Raw genomic sequence first — 21289 nt, 5'->3', positions numbered from 1 at the left:
ACTCGTCCTCCACGATCACCGGCTGTTCGTGTGGCCTATTGTTTTCGCATCGTCGTCACACTTCATTGAAGTGTGTTAGTCAAACCAAGAAAATCTTTCTTTCACTTGTAATCCTACGAGTGCGTTGTGAGGAAGACATGAATGAGAGAATCAGCGTAAGACTTTTTGCGCATCTCATTTTTGCACAGCTCCTTTTGATCTGCTATCCGCCTTTTTTTAAAGTCGGTACTAGACGAAACACCTAACGTGTACAAGTCAGATGTAGACGGCCTGCCACCCAGCGTAGCAGCAGGATGGCTGAAGCTGCAATTTCAGCAGACGGTTTATACACAGCGGAGAAATAGGAGCAGTACTATTTTGCCGTGGATCTGCGCATGGGCAGTAGGAGAGATGTGTGCGCACATGTGCAGACCGCGGAATTTCGAGCGAGCTTTCTGCCTGATTTTTCTGTTGTGATCTACTGTATTCCCAAAACTCCTAAAAAATGTCACAGTAGAGTCCCAAGCCTAAATTCGGAGTGGTAAAAATAAAAACAAAAAGAGCACTTTTTTGTGTCCTATTTATTAAAATAATACTTATGATTGACGTACTAATCAACAATCGACAAAACATCCTGAATCAACTCTAAAATGCAAATAAACAATTAAAAAGATAGTCACAATTATAATGAGACGGTTGTACTTGATGAATTGACGGCAAATTAACAATATTTGGCTTCAGTTTTGTAAGGAATAACCTCAAATTTCTCCGTTCTGTGATGTTCAATCTGCTCCTTTTTCTTTTTTGTTAATAGGTTGGTAACGACACTACAACTTTTTTCGACAAGATATGATGAGGGAAAGGCTATCAAAAATTTTCTCGCAATTGCCCAGAGCCCAGGATATTTTTCGGGTATGTCTGTCTGTAGCCAAAATGTTTGATAGCTTCTTTTAAATTTCAGCTTCAGTCCTCGTGGGTGCTAAGCTCAAGTAGCTCCTCTTGTAATACCAAATTCGCCACTTCCGTTTCATCAAATGGATTTATGATCCATGGTGGTATTTCCATCGTCAGAATATCTTCAAATCTATTTTTCAAGTCGTCATGCAGGTTAATTAAATGTTGAGCATATGTCTGAATATCCTCACCAAGACACTCTGCCTGTGACAAGTTTGGAAACTGGGAGAATTCGCGCCGACTAATATTTTGCTTCATAAATTTCAATTTACCAAGAAAAGCCGGAATTATACCCTTTGTTTTTAGTAAATTTAGGCCGTCCCCTTCTAACTGCAAGTTAACGTCATTAAATTTGTAGAACAAATCTGACAAGTACGCAATATCTGCTTTAAATCTGATAGATTTCTTTTCAACCTGGACCTTTAGTTTCCAGAAATTCTGTCACTGATTCGAAAAGTGAGTAAAATATTGATACTGATGCAACTTAGCCGGCCGAAGTGGCCGTGCGGTTAAAGGCGCTGCAGTCTGGAACCGCAAGACCGCTACGGTCGCAGGTTCGAATCCTGCCTCGGGCATGGATGTTTGTGATGTCCTTAGGTTAGTTAGGTTTAACTAGTTCTAAGTTCTAGGGGACTAATGACCTTAGCAGTTGAGCCCCATAGTGCTCAGAGCCATTTGAACCTGATGCAACTTACGACAACCAACGTACTTCAGCATGTAAGAGCAATCATTGGAAATCATCATGTTGATCGCACAATAGTGCAAATAAACAGGTGTTCAACGCATTCCTTCTTATTTTGTTAACTGCGTTAATCACACATTGAAGCGATTGGTGCAATTTATCGCTACAAGGTGTTGTCTGTGGAGGACACAGTGAATTGCAGTTAGTCCTAGTATCATTCTTTTAAGATGGCTTATAAACCCACGATGTCGCCCAAACATGGCAGGAGCTCCATCTGCTGCCATCGAAATAATGTTTATAAATGGAATCGACCTTAAAAAAATCACTCAGGACATTAAATATTGATTCGCCTTTAGTGTCCGCTTTCAAAGTTTTCGGGAATAGCAGCTCTTCATGGATTTCTTCGTTCATTACATATGCCAATAATAATGCTTCATTATCAGGTAAAGTCGACTCCTCCAGGTGAATAAAAATATGAGTGGTTTGCAGATAATTACACAAGAAGCTTTCAATATCAGAGCTCATTTCATCAATACGTCTTTGTACAGTGTTGTTACTTGAAGGAAATTCTTTTGAGTACGTCAAATGGAGGTTTGTGCAGAACAGTTTTTAAAACCTCTTCAATAGCGGGTAAAATTAACTGTTCTCCGATGGTGTGCGGCTTTCCAGATTTCGCTATAAGCAACGAGATGTTGTAAGATACCGGCAAGCCATCATCGTTACTTTGAGACGTCGAAGCGAACATAATGTCCACGGTGGGTCTCTTTTCACATTTTTCCTTCAGTGTGTGAAAGTACTTCAAATCTTTACCTATTCCATCAGGATGAGACCTTCTTAGATTATCTTCGAGCTTCGATGGTTTCATAGAGTCATCGCTCAAAACTTTGTTGCATAAAAGACACTTGGGCAATCTTTTGTCTGCCTTTGATGGAAGAAAACCAAATTTCAAATAATCAACACTGCATTGTCGACATTTCTTCTTAGATTCAGCCATTTTTCGTATCAGTTTTAACTTGTAAAGAAAAAAGAATGTTTGTTTTAGTAATCATGAGGCGATTTTAACAGGATATGGCTATTTTAAGAGAACAGAATAGAATTAGTTATTGCAATGAAAAAACTAAAATGCCAGCTATAAAACTATTTTTAATTATTAAAAGCAATAAGCAGCTAAGACCCATTGTTTAATCGTCGAAGCCTTAGCAGCCACGAGATTAAATAGCCGGTTTTTAATTAATGATTAAAGAAAATATATACCTAATTCACGAGACCAATGTCTCGTTTCGTAAGCATAGATTCTCTTTATTAGAGTTGACTATTATTATTTAGTTCTACTGCATTCAATAAGAGCTACGCCTTATCGATTAGTACTGATTCTTATTGTTAATATGAACAATAAGACTGAGAAGCTCGAAGAGCTATTTATTATTAATTTAGTATATCGCTAACAAATGGGCAGGTACTTATATTTTTCGGCACTGGAAAACACTGTCATCGATTCACTCACACTTTTATCCTCAAAATCCCGGAAACAAATGAGTAACGTTTTGTCCTTGGCATTCGTATTTATATCAGTGAAGCTTGCAAGCACAGCACAAGTCGTATTTTGTCCCTTTGCACGTCTAAGCAAGCTTTCCGGGCGAACGGGCGCGCGGGCTGCACTTTGCAAGTCTCTACATGCGTTGTACTGAATATCGAATATGCTTTTTTTTTTTTTTCAAGTAGCAGTCGCTGACCTTCTTAAAATACACTAGGTACTAAAAAAAACTGAGGTTATTAAAAATTTTCGTGGACCCCACTTACAACTTGTGAACGCTTTTTTTTTCACGCAATGGAAGAATAAAAGTTTCTTTCGCTTTTGAGCCAGATCGTGATTTTTCTCTTCTCCGGAAATATGCGAAACATACTAAACTTCCAAATGTAGAAGACTTTAAAATGTCATTACTACTGCTAGACCAACTAGACTCTACAGGACTTTATATCTGACAGGACAAACCTCATGAAAATACGCTGACACTTGAGGCTTGTTATTGACTAGCATTTATGACTGCAGATGAGAATTAAGACCCAGGATTCGTGTACTGCAAGGAAAGCCAATAGTGACCTCTTTCAATGGTATAAGCATTTTATTCTGTAGCTGGACAGCGCTGTCGATCACGTGAGATCAGCAGAATTTCCGTGTTCGTTTTCTGTAGTACCTTTGAGTGAGACAAAGAAAAAGGACAGCCATGCAACGCGCGATTTTTTGATTGAAACAGGGGATTTCATAACGGCATACCAAGGGTCTAACAAAATATTTAAGGATTGGGCTTGGATCACATTGGTGAACTGAAATTGGACGTAGAACTTTCCTGATCCTGGAAAAATACACTGGTGACAAAAATTAACTGCTGTCTTCCCGTCCTGTGTCTAATTCACGATATATTCATACAAACTGTCAACATATGTCATTACTATCGTGTTCTGTCCGGAAGATGGCTTTCCGACAGCGGACAACAACGCCAGCAATGACTTCATGTCACCTATCAAGCGGGGTAGTGTTTGCAGGGTAGTCCCACGTCCACAGTCGCTGTGTACACAGTCACGGACCGTGTGGTATGGCACAGACAAGACGTCTAGTTGCTCTCTGCTGTGAGAAGGGCCATAGGAAAAATGGGAGCCTGATGGCTTAATGTGAATCGTTCTGTCGTTTCTTGGATGAGGCAACAGCCTATAGAGACCGAAACTGCATCCCGGAGACCTGGACAGCGCCGACTACCTGTGACATCTCAGAGAGCGGACCGTTATTTGGCTGTAAGGGCACTACGGTGCCGCCTTAGTCATGCACGGCAACTGGCATCTGACGTCACAGCATGCGCTGGACGCGATGTATAGAGCAGGGCTTCACAACATACGTGCTCGCGGAGCAATGTGTGAGCAGCAAGGCACGAGCACGGAGCAGAGCGAGCACGCTACCCCCACTACCGGACCAGAGCGGAGAGTGGGGAGAGTCACGTGGGGCACACAACAGCTGCCGCCAGTCAGTGTAAATCCGCGGCCACCTGCAGGGATATCACTCGCGAATTATTACTGCGACAAATGAAACAAATAAAGGAGAATGTACACATGCCACATAATTTTATTAGCTTAGTGCATGCCTCTACAGCCGGCCGCGGTGGTCTCGCGGTTCTAGGTGCGCAGTCCGGAACCGTGCTACTGCTGCGGTCGCAGGTTCGAATCCTGCCTCGGGCATGGATGTGTGTGATGTCCTTAGGTTAGTTAGGTTTAAGTAGTTCTAAGTTCTAGGGGACTTATGACCACAGCAGTTGAGTCCCATAGTGCTCAGAGCCATTTGAACCATTTTTTTTATGCCTCTACATTCGTATTAATTTGTGAACTGTTACACAATAATAGGTGTCACTGAAGTGTGGGATTCTCGGTTAGCTTGTACTTTTTGCCCTTTACAATTGCGTCTATGTTCGGAGTAATTGTTCTTGTGCATTTTAGGCGCAGCGTGCAGTTTAAATTTCGATCAGACAATGCGTTTCTCAGGCGCGTCTTGTTACATTTAATTGCAGAGAACAGTTGTTCACAAACATACGTGGAACCGAACATTGATATTATTGTAACCGCCAGTTTATGCAAATGAGGAAATCTATCCTGAGGGAAGTGTCTGTAGAATTCCAAAATGTTTTTCTTGTTCTGAAATTTGTCTCTGTATTCTCTGTCACACTGCAGGTCAATAATTTCTTGCTGCAGCTCAGGACGAATCTCTTAAATATTCGCTGAATATGGAGAGAACAGATCAAAATCACTGTCTAGTGCTGTCAGATCTTGAAAGCGCTGATCAACTAAACTATGTGAATAACGTTCAGTCTTTGTGAACATCTTGCATGGATGAAAATTTAGGAAAATGAGCTAGGTTTCCTGTTTCCAGCTGACTCACCCAAAGTGTCAATTTCATTTTAAAACCTCGTATTCGATCTATGAAATGAGTAATTAGCAGATCTTTACCTTGTAGTAAAATGTTCAAAGCATTCAGATGACTAGTTAAATCTGCTAAGAACGCGAGATCACATTCAAACATGCGCGCGCATTTCCCCTCCCTCCCCTCCCTCCCTACTCGGCGACCTTGCACCTGCTCGCGAGCACGTGCCTGAGCAGACGCGAGTACTCGCGCTCAAATCTGGCTAGTTGTTAAGCCCTGGTATAGAGGCAAACGGTGCACTGAAGGCTTCAGCAGAGTGGCCTTTATTGTTGGAGACCTGCTGTCTGTTTACCTATGGCCTGTCTTCACAGAAGGGAACGTCTAGAGTGGAGCCGTTAACATGCCTTCTGGACGGTTGAGCGGTAGATCAATGTTCTTTTCACAGATGAGTCCCAATTTGGTCTGGAAAATGATTCTCTGGAGACCACGTGGAACACGATTTCGGAATCCAAATATTGTAGAAAGTGACCGATGCTGAGGAGGATCCCTAATGGTGTGACCACTCGAACACCTCTTCATGAAACTGTACGGGCGAATCAGCAAGATATAACTGCTGTCAGATACCGCGAGGTGATCTTGGGGTCTCATCCGCGATTGTTGCTACGTGCGGTGAGCCCAGACTTCGTAATGATGGACGATAATTCTCGACCTCCTAGAGTAGAGGTGGTTGCGGTTTTTTGGAAACGGAAGATACTGCACGCATGGCGTGACCTGCTCCCTCTCCGATATGAATCCCATAGAACATGTCTGGGATGCATCAGAGAGACGGATTGCATCATGTCAGCATCCACCAACCACTCTCCAAGACTTGTGAGCAGCTCTGCTGTAAGAATGGGCGTTATTGACTCAACATGAGATGGACGACATCATTCACAGCATGTCCCGTCGTCGTTATGCCTGTATTGGTGCCAGTGGTGGTTACACCCAATACTGAGCACATTAACCAGTTGTCGGAATGTGCGTGCAAATCCGTTAAGTCGGAAAGCAACGAAGAACATTTTTACCTATCGTCATTCATGTTGCAGTTGATTACGTTCTGTATTCCTTTCATTGTTTCTGCTTTACCTGTTTATACTGTTTTGTGGCAAAATAAACGCAACGTTGCGAAACTTCCGTTTGATGCTTTAATTTTAGACATCAGTACAGAAAAAAATCCATTTCATCTGTTTATCTAAATATTGTAACTGTATCTGGTAAAGTTCGTAATTCTCAACAGCTAACAGACGAATAAATAATCAATTTTCATAAATTAAGACAGCATTAGTGTTTCTTCATTCTCACATAAACACATGTCTTCGGCTCTTACGGGGGCAGTGCTCACCTGGATCGCTCAGAAACGCACGAAAATATGCTTAGAATACAAACAGCTCGGTTCAGAAAAAGTTGTATAAGTCATTCGCATACAAGAACCTTAGAGTAGAGTTCGTATAGTCTAAAGGAGTATACATCAAGACGCTGGTAATATTTTGTTGCATTCGGTGTGTTTTTAGTGCTATTATATCGATATTTTGTTTCTATGTTGTACTTAATCTCTTATCCTACACCTTGATCATTCAAGCGTCTCTCCTGGTAAGACGCACGGTTTTGCATGCGAATCGTTCATACCACTGTTTTTGGGTTCATACCACTGTTTTTCGGTGAGAGATTTATGTTGTAAGGACGTTTTCGTGCGGTTGTGAGTGTTGGACGTTACGCACTTACCTTGGTACATGAATTAGCTACAAATATGGTCTTACGAATTTCTAAAGCTTTGCATCCAGCCCGAGTGACGAGAGAGAGAAGGATTATGACAACCATGGGAGTGGAAAGCTGGTCGGAAACTCACGAAGGAATGAGACTGGCTCTCCGACTCGTTCCCACGTTCACGCTTGTGGACCGCCACACACGGAGGCGGAAGAGTGCAACCTCCAGACTGCATTTTAGAATGACAGATGCTCATCAGAGTGTGGCCGACACTTGCGCTAACATAATTAACGGCTCGTCCGTCGCAGAATGGACAGCTCCATTTGCAGAGACTTTTATCTCATTCGTCACACACTGCTGCGCTCAACTTCCGCCAGCACTCACGCGTAGGCAAGAGCGGCTGTGAGGCTGTGTGACTGCGCAAGCCAAGACAGATTTTAAAGAGTTCTGATCGTAAGCGTAGCTTCCAGTGCAACTGCAGTGATATAACGTTGCGAAACGACATTCTTGTCAGGCAACAACAAGGGTACCAACTGCTGCACAGAGTCGCCACCCTCTCCTGTAAGTCGAGGTACGTAATGTTAACAAACTACGCTACACACATAAAAGACAGTATTTAATGATAAAAAAATTCCTGCTGGACTTGCGCCGTTGGGTTGGGAACTGTAACGTCCCCCTAGATGGGTTTTTAGCTTACGAGACTCTCCATCCAATTGCTGTAGGATACCACAAAGTATTAGTATAGCCCCCAAAGAAATGGCCTAAAATCACAAGTACTAATCATCAATTGTCAACGCATTCGCAACGAAGAGCCAGAATTTGAAGCTGTTTTAAAGAGCAGTGGAGGTACAAAATCGGACTAAAACCATACATATAAAGTAGTGAGATCTTTGGTGTAAATCTAAGACGAATAGAAAATGTAGCTGGTGATTTTTTTTCGGAGCCAACAAAGCTCTCAAATTCACCAAGATAGAAACTGATGTGGCACGTACGATGGTTTGTGCCAGAACCAGTATCAAGGGTGGGCATAATCGGATCTTTTTATTGACCACCAAACTCACTCCTCATGTAACCAAAAATGAAGAGAAATCTACTATGAATGTTCCCTAACAATATTGTCACCACTGGAGCAAACTGTAGTCATCCAACAATCGACAGGGGAAATCACAGTTTTGTAAGTGGTGGGTCTGACAACACATCCTGTCAAACATTATTAAATGACTTCTCAGACAGATTTAGTGTGTTCGTCTGACTGGATCTGTTTTCCTTTGTGTGGACTGCATTTGTATATTTCTCATTACCGTGCTCGATTTTAGTAGCCACTTACTTCAGTCTCCTTTGGATCTTGTGGCCATCGTGATCGTCTTCTGAATCTAAAACTTAGTATCTTAATTCTACACTACAATGTGTTTAAATGTCCGCCCCTAGTAGCTGACTCATCAGCGTGACGGATTGTCGATCCTTTGGGCCCGTGTTAGATTCCCGGCTGGGTCGGGGAATTTTCTCTGCCGAGGGACTGGGTGTTGTGCTGTACTCATCATCATCCTATCATCCTCATCGACTGCAGGTCGCCGAAGTGGCGTCAAATTGAAAGACCGGCACCCGGCGAACAGTCTGCCCGACGGAGGGTTCAAATGGCTCTGAACACTATGGGACTTAATTTCTGAGGTCATCAGTCCCCTAGAACTTAGAACTACTTAAACCTAACTAACCTAAGGACATCACACACATCCATGCGCGAGGCAGGATTCGAACCTGCGACCGAAGCGGTCACGCGGTTCCAGACTGAAGCGCCTAGAACCGCACGGCCACACCGGCCGGCCCGACGGATGGCCCTAGCCATACGATTAAATAAATAAATGTGTTTAAATGAAAGAGTTCGTCATATCTTACTATCTCTAATATACTCTTCTCAAGCTATGTACAAACCACTCACTGTGGCTGACAGCATAATACGATCTGAAATCTCACGTGAATCGAACTAAACTAAACTTTATTGCACAAAATTTCTTCATGGGAGGTCGATGGTCTTCTAACGTGGTGTCTTGATTCATAGAGTTCCTACTCTGAGGTGACAAAAATAATGGGATTCCTCCTCATACCGTGTCGGTCCTCCTTTTACCAGACATAGTGCAGCAGCTCGACGCAGCATGGACTCCACAAGTCTTTGGAAGTCCCCTGCAGAAATATTCAGCCATGCTGCCTTCATAGCCGTCCATAATGGCGAAATTGTTGTCGGTGTAGGATTTTGTGCATGGAGTTACTCCTCGATTATGTCCCATAAATGTTCGATGGGATTCATGTCGGCCGATCTGGGTGGCCAAATCATTCGCTCGAATGTCCAGGGTGTTCTTCAAACCAATCGCGAACGGTTGTGGCCCTGTAACATGGCCCATTGTCATCCACAAAAATTTGTGAACATGAAGTCCATGTATGGCTGTAAACGGTCTCCAAGTAGCCACAGATTACCATTTGCAATCAATGATTGGTTCAGTTGGAGCCGAGGACTCAGTCCATTCGATGTAAACACATCCCACACTGTTACGGAGTTACGGCCAGTTTGTACAGTGCCTTGTTAACAAGTTTGGCCCATGGCTTCACGGGTCTGGGCCACACTCGAACGCTACCATAAGTGCTTATCAACTGAAATCGGGACTCACCTGAGAAGGCCACGGTTTCCCAGTCGGCCGTGGTCCAATCGACATGGCCACGAGCCAAGGAGACGTGCTGCGGGCAATGTCGTACTGTAGGTCGTCTGCTGCCATCGCCAATTAACGCCAAATTTCGCCTCAGTGTGCTAGCACAAACGTCCCACATTGAACTCTTATTTCTCTCAGTGTATTTGTCTTTTAGCACTGACAACTCTACGCCAACGCTGCTGCTCTCGGTCGGTCGTTAAGCGAAGGCCGCCGGCCACTGCGTCGTCCGCGATAAGAGGTAGTGACTGAAATTTGGTATTCTCGGCACACTCTTGACACTTTGGATTTCGGAATATTGAATTCCCTAACATTTCCGAAATGGAATGTCCCATGCGTGTAGCTCCAACTACCATTCCACGTTCAAAGTCTGTTGATTCCCGTCGTGTGACCATAATCACGTCTGAAACCTATTCACATGAATCACTTGACTACAAATGACAGCTCCGCCAATGCACTGTTCCTTTATACACTGTGTACGCGATACTACCGCCATATATATATATATATATATATATATATATATATATATATATATATATATATATGTGTGTGTGTGTGTGTGTGTGCATATCGTTACCCTACGACTTTCGTCACCTTAAGTGTACATACCACTACCACAAAATTCGTACCGCTTCTACTCTTCGACAGTTAGTGAGATCAGAGTGAATAACTTGCTTCTTGAAGCCTTACTGGCAGCTGTTCGTTCTGTGTCTGGACGAACATATCGTCTGAAGGCAACATTGATTTTGCAATAGTTTTAATCAAACGTTTTATGCACGTGGCGAAGAGAATTGCTGTTATAAGGTACCGTACGTGGCAACATAATGTTTTATTTATAAGTGAATGTACATGAAACAACGTTAGTATTCCAAAATCCTAGGTGGGACAACACCGATTGGAGGGTCGAAGTACCATTATCCAAGATGGCGGCCCTGACGTCACAGTCACGTCACCCAAGATGGCGGCCGTGTCGTCACAGACACACACCCAGTGACATCAATCAAGATGGCGGATTTGAGTTTGAATTTTGGCGGGAAGAAGGTCAATTGGGCTACCTCCACAAACCTAACCACCCTCCCCCCCCAAAATGGCCGGAAGTTCAAATTCCAACATCGTAATCGGTCTCACCTAGAAAAATGGCGGGAAAATGGACTTGTCTTTATTATTTAACTAGTTTCAAGCATGTGTGTTCGCCATGGGGTCTGGACTCCAACTGGCTTAGTTCATGTCGTCGCCGCCACAGAGCGCCACTGTGACGTCAGCTTATCACGCGAGTACCGTTATTCAAGATTACTCTGACACCCCAAAAACGCCACGCCTTCCGACATTTCGCGAGGACGTTGGGGCTGTTGACAGCTTGGATAACGGTACTTTGTCCCGCAATCAATGTTGTCCCAATACTCTGTACTCGTCCTGGTTCAAAGAGAAGATGGTGAAGTTGCCCCTAACGTACCGCTGTAACTTCTCGATACCTTGGAACATGCATTTAGCATCATTATTGCAACATAATTTTTATAAAGGATGTTGTGAATTTTTTAATTCGTTATTTATTCTAAGTAATTATTTGAATATTTGTTCTATATTTCAGTGTGTCAACAGAAAGGCGTTATGGAAATGGAGCACGGCCTGGAATCTCACTGACTGGAGTGGAATTGTCTTCAGTGATGAGTCTCGCTTCCAAATGAGCCGCGATCACCAGCGAAGTCGTGTTAGGAGATGCCCCAGACAGCAGTGGGATACGAACCCCACACACGGCCAGAGGTGCCATTTCATTTTATAGAAAGACCTCTTCGGATGCCATCGTACCCACCCTTAGATCACTGCGGTACGTCGACGATATTGTACACACCGTTTTGTTGTCCTTCATGGCAGGCCATCCTTGTATGAAAGCTTTCACGACCGGATGACATATCTTCTGGTAAACCTTCCGGGATGTAAGGTCGTGGTCCATGAAACTCTTCAGCTCCATTTTTTTTTTTTTTAACGTTTCGTCCAGAGCTGCGCTGGACATCTTCAGAGGGGTGTTTCTCCTCCGGTGAGTCTTGCCGACTGACGGGTCGGACGTCTGAGAGCGACTTATATATCGTAGAAAGTGGGCGTGACCAGAGTTACACGTGATATGCAGAGATAATCTTTGTCAGAGATAAAACTTAACTATCGATCGTAATCTCGTCACGGATAAAACTGTCTAGCAATTCTGTAGTGCTACTGTCCAGCGGAGCAGCGCCTCTGAGGAAGTCCAGCGCAGTTCTGGACGAAACGTAAGGAGCAGAAAAGTTCTTGGACCACGACCTCACATCCCGGAAAGTATATCAACAGCCATGTCACCCGGTCGTGAAAGCCTTCATTCTACAAATATCACTAATTGTAAGCGTAGGCTTCCGCGGCCGTTGTCTTCTTCAATAAAATTCTTCAGGGTATCAGACCGCATCGTCATGATTCAAATCATGACGATGCGGTCTGATACCCTGAAGAATTTTATTGAAGAGGAAATATCACTAAGTTTCATGGTCTCTTCTTTCCGATTAAAATTATCCCTATGTCTATATATTTCAATTGCTTCTCTACAAAGCCGTGGGTAATAGTTCGTCGTCGTAGATAAAAATTTTTGTTTCGGAAAACTTCACTTGATGATTTCCTGGCTGAAAAGCGTGTTCTGCTACAGCCGATTTATCTGTTTTTCGTAATCGGCAAAGACTTCTGTGTTCTTTTAACCGTGTATTTAAGCTTCTTTTTGTTGTTCCAACATAAACTTTACCACATGTAGACGGAATTTTATATACGCCACTGGCTGATAGAGGAGCGCGTTTATCTTTTACATACCGAAGAACATGACAAATTTTCTTCGTTGGTCTAAAAACAGGTCTAATATCATGTTTACTTAAAATCTTTCCAATCTGATCCGTTACTTTCTTTATAAAAGGGAGAGAGACTGTATTCTTCCATCGTTTTTCAGACTTGTCCTTAAGCTTTTTATTGTTTGGATGCAGAATTCTGCATACTTCTTTCTTTGAGTAGCCATTTTTCTCAAAAGCGTGCTTCAGATGTTTTAATTCGTCGTCTAGATACTCCGGCGTGCAAATCCGTCTGGCTCTCTCAACGAGATTTGTAATCACACCTCTCTTTTGTTTTGGATGGTGGTTAGAGTTTTTATGTAAGTATCTGTCTGTGTGCGTTATTTTTCTAAAAATCTGTTGTTTCAATCTTCCATCCGTCTGTCTCATAACTAAAACATCCAAAAACGGTATTTTGTTATCATTTTCTCTCTCCATGGTAAACTGGATTCTTGGATTTATATTATTAAGGTAATCAAAAAATTCGCCTAAGGCTTCTCTACCATGTGGCCAGACCACAAATGTTACTCTGTTAATCAGTGCCATGCCGAAAAACTGCTTGTTTAAGGGCCGGAAGTGGACAATGCGTTACTGATTTGCTCAATTTGTGAAGCTATTTCTCTCGAATAAATTGTATTCATTTTTACGCCTGTGCGTGTGCATTACATCTACCGAATGCGATTTCCTACCCATTCGCATAATTCCTCTGTGTTGCATCTTTTTTTTGTTTTGTTTTTGTTTTTGTCTTATAGTGTCTATACACCGGGTCCAGCGTGGACTGTAGTTACCGTATGGCAGCGAAACTTGGTACCTTTGCAAATGCGTTAATGCGGAACCTGTTTGCGCTGGAAAATAAATTAGATCCAGTTGTGGCCACCAGGTGCAAATCTGGGGTATCACACTGTTTGTACGTGGTATGACATCCACGCTGTCATCTGACAGATCACAGTGTGAGTGAGAGACCGTGCGCCGATAGCGAAACTGTTTCATGTGAACGGCAGAAATTACAGTGCTGCATCGAGAGAGTATCGCCGACTGAAATGTCGTGTGTCATTAAATGGTTTAAGGAAGATGATAATGAAATTCGAAAACGCTGGCGGGCTTCCTGTGGGACATAGAAGAGGAAGAAACTTCCTGGCAGATTAAAACTGTTTGCCGGACTGAGACTCGAACTCGGGGCATTTGCCTTTCGCGGGCAAGTGCTCTTCAACTGAGCTACCCAAGCACTTGCCCGCGAAAGGCAAAGGTCCCGAGTTCGAGTCTTGGTCCGGTACACAGTTTTAATCTGCCAGGAAGTTTCATATCAGCGCACACTCCGCTGCAGAGCGAAAATCTCATTATAGAAGAGGAAGGTTTCCTATCCCGGTGGAAGTTACTGACGAGGTCCCTGTTGCTGTAACTGAACATGCAGCACGTGCTACGTGTACTGCTGGCGCTCGCATAATGTCACGAGAATTGTCCGTTTCACGGTCAAGAGCACGGAATGCTTTGTGGTCTATTTTACACGGGTGCCCATACGGTGCAGCAACTGAAACATTATTGTCCGCACCAACTTTCTGAATTTGCTGTTCGGTTTCTGGCATGGATCGAAGTTGATGACATGTGGCTGGGTAATATTCTGTGGAGTGACGAGGACATTTTTGCACTACAGGGTGCAGGGAATACATAGAACAGCCTGAAGTTGGGATACTGTTGAACCACATGTTGTGCACGAAGAGCCATTGTCTGTGTCTGTGTGTTATGGACTCACAATCACCTGTATTGTTGGTCCGTTCTTCTTCGAAGAGAATACATTTGGACGGCCTGTCAGGCGTACTGTGGCATCTGATCACTATCGAGACTTTCTTGTATAACACGTGATTCCTGCTTTGTAAGGGCACAATCGTATGGAAGTCACCGTTTTCGTGCAATATGGGGCCACACCTCACATCATTCGCTCAGTGAAAGATCTGTGTAATGTAACCTTCCACGAACGTGTTATCTCCAGAGGTTTCCCAGATGCATGACTTGGAAGATCACCTGATCTGAATCCACTTGACTGCTGCGTCTGGGGACATGTAAAACAACGGGTTTACCAGGGACACGTTCAGCCCCTCCCAGTATACAGGAACGCGTTGCTGAGATTCCACCAGAACTGCTGCGAGCGACTGCTGATCACGTCGTCTTACGGTTGTAACATCCCGTCGACGACTCCGGTGCTCACATTGTACAAATTGGGTAAGCGGCGGTTAACAATAAAATCATCATTATGCTTATCTCACTTGTTTGACCTTCTCTGGCCACGTCCCATTTCCGATGCATTACGCTCGGAAACATTTCTTCCATTCACAGCGCCAGATTTGCATTTGGTGGCCAAAATTGGAACCAGTTTGTTTTCCAGCGTAAATCAGCTCCGTATTAACGTATGAGTATTTCTACCAAGTTTCACTTCCATGAGATAATTACAGCCCACACTCGACCGCTGTGGGTAGCTGCACTTTATTACCATCAGCTGTTGTGGGTTGGATAGGAGGCCTACCACTGATGCAACTAACCTTGGGTTGCCGTAGCAGGTTAGGTTTTGTTTGCAGGTTAGGTTTTGTTTGTTTATTGTTGAAAGATGCCCTTGAAAGGAACAGGCTGAGGGGCTCCTAGCCGACCTTTCCTTGATGGCGCGTCGTTTGGCGATCTTCACGTAGGCGAGGAGCGGAGCTGACGAACTGTGGTCGTCGAGTGCTATAAAGCAGAGGGGTAACGTGTGTCAGTGCTCTCTGTCACTGACGTGGCGAAGGTTGTCGGTCTTAGCCTTTTTATTATTGCTTCAATGATGGTACCTAGCTGTGTGGCAGCATGCAAGTCTGTGATGCGTTCCCGTGGGAGTGCCCTAAAGTGCCCAGACGACCCAGCGGAAGACATTGTTTTGGAATCTTTGTGACTGGATAAGTTGCGCGGCAGAGGCTGTTCCCCAGGCGATGCGCCGATGCTGCCGTGTAGCACTGATGCAGGGACAGAGGCTGTGTGTAGGCGCAGCTTTGTCCTCTGGTCCAATTCGTTGCCGACAAACAACGGAAAGATACCTTTTGTCATTTCAATACATGTTTTGACTTTACGTGCGAATGGGATAAAGCATAAGGAGAACCGTTTCCAGTGTAACTCTGACGATATCTGACTTCAGGCGACCGCAAAATTCTGTGTCCCAGCACTTCGATGTGGTTATGCCTAAGACTCTAGTTGTATCTGAGTTACTCCTGGCACCAGGTGATGACTCATTCATTACATTTGTCTCTAAAGACGGATGACGTTGGCTAAATGTCAACAGAGAAAAAAAAATGCAGTATCGACCGCTCACTATGCTAATTTCACGTTTCCTCTACGCCAGTGTCGTTAGGAATTTACTACAAATCGACCGTACGACCCACTGCAAAGACATCACACTGCCGAAAAAAATCATACATTTTTATTTTTCAATCTCCGCTTATCTGCTACCATCTCGGCCTACGCTGTTAATATTGATTAGCCTGTGTTCCATAATTACGAAAAGAAACATTAAAACTATTTAATAAAATAAAATAAAAATAAACACTGTCACTACTAGAACTGTTTGCTTTTGTCTGGATGAAACCATTCAATGTCAGTTCAGTGTAATCGTCGGATATTGTTGGAACCGTATAAACTTTATATACATTCTTCGATGGGTAAAAATTCTTTCAGTCATACCTTTGTCGGCTGGAATGCAGTGCAGCAGCCGTCGGACCATTTGACACACAGTCATTCCGAGAGATTTTCATTCATTGTTGACGTAATGAGCCGGTTTCTCAACTTCTGAATACATTGCTGATAACAAAAATTTAAAAAGGAAATCAACCTTAAAAATTATATTGAAAATTTTGAAATTGCTATCTCTCACCTCTCATTCTTTCTTGTTCATTTAATAATCTCACTAGTTGGCGATAAGGCTGGTAGTAGTTACAACCAAACAGCTTACAATCTCCTGGCAATATGTTGCCTGATTACTTGCTCGCATTCAGCTGTGGAATTCCGGAAGTGATAGAACTGCCAGGATGAAATCCGCTAAATCACCATACACATGCGCGTCGACATCGGATGAGATTTGTCCAACCTGAATAATACACTCTTTGGTCTTTAATTAGGGCCGTATTTATGTACAGACTTTTAAAGCATGGCATAACACTTCTCCCTTCACATTCGGGTTCAAATTGAAATTATTTTAAAAGTTCATACACATCACATTATTATGAAAAGGTAAACATATTTTCGGCCACACTCTGTGATAAGGCAGCAGTCAGACAGCAGTAGCCGGCAGAGACACGCTATGGATAAGTAACCGATTTTATGACTTTTACGAGATCCTAACCAGAAGGGAATAGTATAATATCATCTGTGTGCTATAATAGTTTAGTTTCTTGAGTTTCTGCGTGTTTATTTAATATCTAATAGCAACAGTTCTCGCGTCGGAAACTAAACCGATTTTGTGACATATTAAAAGTACCTAATCAGGCGTGAATTATGTAGTTTCACCTGAGTGCTTCGGTTGTTAGGTTTTTGAATCTCCGCGTATTAATCTAATCTATCAGACACAGTTCCTGCGTTTTCGTCAGGGTCTACAGTAGGGTTGCGCAGCACGTGCCGATAATGTTTATCTGCATGGTTTAGTTTTCCACAGTCTTTAGTGTGGACACTGCGATTGTTGTGTGCGGATACGAGCCGAGTTGGTGACACTTCGCTCTCAGCTTCAGGCTGTGATGGCTTCGGTTACACAGCTCGAGGCCGCAGTGGATGGGCACCACTGTTGTGGGCCGGCCGTGGGGATCCAACGGACGTCCAGCACGTCAGAGTCCTCCGATCGGTCCTCACCGGTGGCCAGCCCAGTTACTGCTCGCATTGAGGTTGACCAACCGAGCTAGCGCGAGGCTCAAACAGCTCTACCCTATGCTCAACAGGCGTAGCACACTGAACAGAAGGGTGTCGAGGTCCATGTACATGACACTTATTCGACCCCTGATGACGTACGCAGCGCCTGTCTGGGGATACGCTGCGCCTACACGCCTGCGCCGTCTGCAGCTCATACAAAACAAAGTACTCAAAATCATAAGCAATGCTCCACGACACACTCGCATCGCGGATCTTCACCGGGAATACCGAATTGAGGCTCTCACGGAGGTAATCCACAAACTCACCACAAGATTATACAGAAACTCAAGACATTCGCAGAACCCGTTTATTCTGTATCTGGGGAACTACGACCACAACCATAGATGGAAACATAAAAGACCAAAAGACATACTTGTAAGGACCTAACATCTATGGCCAAGCACACGCAAACACAACGGTACAAGTGAGCCCCTGTTAATCAGACGCCATTACTGGATATCCAGCTGGAACACACTTCCGAATAACTGGCACCACGCAGGGAAGCCGTACCGTACACTGCATGCAGACAAGCTCCACCCTCCCCCCCCCCCCCCCACACACACACAGTAAGATGATCTATGGCCGATCTCCCACTTCTATATAACGATCTTGATTGTTCTAGGAATGTAGCGGCTGCAGCAACTGGGATACATCGCCATCGCTTGCCACGGTTATGATGCATGATACCCATACTAACAATTCCTACCTTGCATGAACTATCGCAGCTAGTAAGCCACTACTGCTCTTACTACCCATCCCACTGTCGCAGAGGCTTTTTTCCCACGGCACGAGCCTTGGCACTTTTTTCCCTCTGCTCTTCAAATCGCTACCCTCAGTCGCGTTTCGTCCACTATCTATCACCTGATGGACCGTGTTAATGCGTAGTCTTACCCAGACGCACGGATATCCTCACAGCCCAGCATCCTGTGATTCACTTACTAGATAACTAACATGTTGACGGAGGTGACAGTAGAACTTTTGGTCTGGTCACCACGTTGGTGCGGGCGTGGAGGGGCCCCTTCTTCAGGTTGACGCCTCACCTGTGGTCGAATGGGAGGTCGCCCCGGAGCGTAGCAGGCGGCGAATGACTTCCGAGGCGGTCCAACGTAAGGCCTCCCCTGCTTGTCTGACAAACAGGTTCGAGGTGCTGTCTGTGGCTAACACTGTCACTGAGCCAGATGCTATCGCCTGTCCTGTTTCAGAGGAAACCTCTCAGCCTGCAAGATCCGGACAGTCACAGAGGGCGGGATTACTGGTAGTTGGGAGCTCCATTATTAGGCGCGTTAGGGGGCCCCTTAGCGACATGGCTGCCAAGAAGGGAAAGAAAACCAATGTGCACTCAGTGTGCATGCTAGGTGGAGTCATTCCAGATGCGGAACGAGTCCTCCCGGATGCTAGGAAGAGCACAGGGTGCAGCCAATTGCAGATGGTTGCTCACGTCGGGACCATTAATGTGTGACACTTTGGATCAAAAGAGATTCTCTCTGGTTTCTGGCGGCTAACAGAACTGGTAAAGGCTGCCAGTCTTTCTTGCAAGACGAAAGCATAGCGACCATTTGTACCATAGTCGACAGGACCGATTGCGGACCTCTGGTACAGAGCCGAGTGGAGGGCCTGAATCAGAGGCTCAGACGCTTCTGCGACCGTATAAGCTGCAGATTCCTCGACTTGCGCCAAAGGGTGGTTGGGTTTCGGGTTCCGCTGAATAGGTCAGGAGGCGGCTACGCGGGTAGGGGCTGTGTGGCGTGGACTGGGTCTCGGGAAAACACAAGAAGGGCTTCAGTCACATAGGGTGCAGGCCGAACACAGGAAGAACGTAAGATACAGGAAACATCGGTATAACGGTTGTAAATTGTCGTAGCTGTGTTGGGAAACTACCAGGGCTCCAATCACTAATAGAAAGCACAGATGCTCAAATTGTTATAGGCACTGAAAGCTGGCTAAAGCCGAATATAAGCTTAGCAGAAATTTTTTGCGAGGAACCTAACGGTGTTCCGGAAGGATAGGCTAAACACGCTTGGCGGTGGCGTGTTTGTTGCTGTTAAAAGTAGTTTAACTTGTCGAGAAATTGCAGTAGATAGTTCCTGTGAGTTAATATGGGCAGAGGTTATTGTTGTCAACCGGAATAAAATAATAATTGGATCCTTTTACCGATCTCCCAATTCGTCATACAGTTGCTGAAAGGTTCAAAGAAAACTTGAGTTTGATTTCACACACGCAGCCGACTCTTACGATTATAGTTGATGGTGACTTTAATTTACCCTCGATATGTTGGCGAAAATATATGTTTAATTCCGGAGGTACGCATGAAACATCATCCGAAATAGTGCTAAACGCATTCACTGAAAATTATTTCGAGCAGTTAGCTCATAAGCCCACGCGAATAGTAAACGCTTGTGAAAACACACTTGACCTCTTAGCAACAAATAATCCTGAGTCAATAACGAGCATCAAAACGGATACAGGGATTAGGGAACACAGGGTTGTCGTAGCGACATTGAATACTGTAATCCCCAAATCCTCCAAAAATAACCGAAAAATATACCTATTCAAAAAAGCAAATAAAAATTCACCTGACGCCTTCCTGAGAGACTATGTCCACTCCTTCCAAATTAATAATATAAGCGTAGACCAGATGTGGCTTGGATTCAAAGAAATAGTATCGGCAGCAATTGATTTATACCAAATAAATTAACAAACGACGGAACTGATCCTCCTTGGTATACAAAGCGGATTAGAACAGTTGCAAAAACAACGAAACCAACATGCCAAATTTAAACAGACGCAAAATCCCCAAGATTGGCGATCTTTCACAGAAGCTCGAAAATTTTCGCGCACTTCAATGCGAGATGCTTATAACAGTTTCCACAGCGAAACTTTGTCTCGAAACCTGGCAGGAAATCCAAGGAGATTCTGGCCGTATGTGAAGTATGCTAGCGGCAAGAAACAATCACTGCCTTCTCTGCGCGATAGCAATGGAGACACTATCGAAAGCAGTGACGCCAAAGCAGAGTTACTAAACACAGACTTCCGAAATGTCTTCACAAAAGAAAACGAAGCAAATATTCCAGATTTCGATTCAAGAACAGCTGGTAGAAGTAAATATCCTCAAAGTAGTGAAGCAACTTAAATCACTTAATAAAAGCAAGTCTTCTGGTCCAGACTGAATACCAATTACGTTCCTTTCAGAGTATGCTGATGCATTAGTTCCATACTTAACAATCATATACAACCGTTCGCTCGACGAAAGATCCGTACCTAAAGACTGGAAAGTTGCATAGGTCACACCAATATTCAGGAAAGTTAGAAGGAGTAATCCACTTAATTATAGGCCCATATTGTGTTCAAACATTATGAACTACCACGAAGAAAATGCTTTATTAACACACAGTCAACATGGTTTAGAAATCATCGTTCTTGTGAAACACAACTAGCTCTTTATTCGCGTGAAGTGCTGAGTGCTATTGACAAGGGATTTCAGATCGATTGCGTATTTCTGGATTTCCGGAAGGCTTTTGACACTGTACCACACAAGCGGCTTGTAGTGAAATTGTGTGCTTACGGAATATCGTCTCAGTTGAGT

The sequence above is a fragment of the Schistocerca nitens genome, chromosome 9 (genome assembly GCF_023898315.1).
Source record: "Schistocerca nitens isolate TAMUIC-IGC-003100 chromosome 9, iqSchNite1.1, whole genome shotgun sequence".
Classification (NCBI taxonomy): Eukaryota; Metazoa; Arthropoda; class Insecta; order Orthoptera; family Acrididae; genus Schistocerca; species Schistocerca nitens.
The sequence above is the reverse complement of the archived record's forward strand: the minus strand, read 5'-3'. Positions refer to the sequence as shown.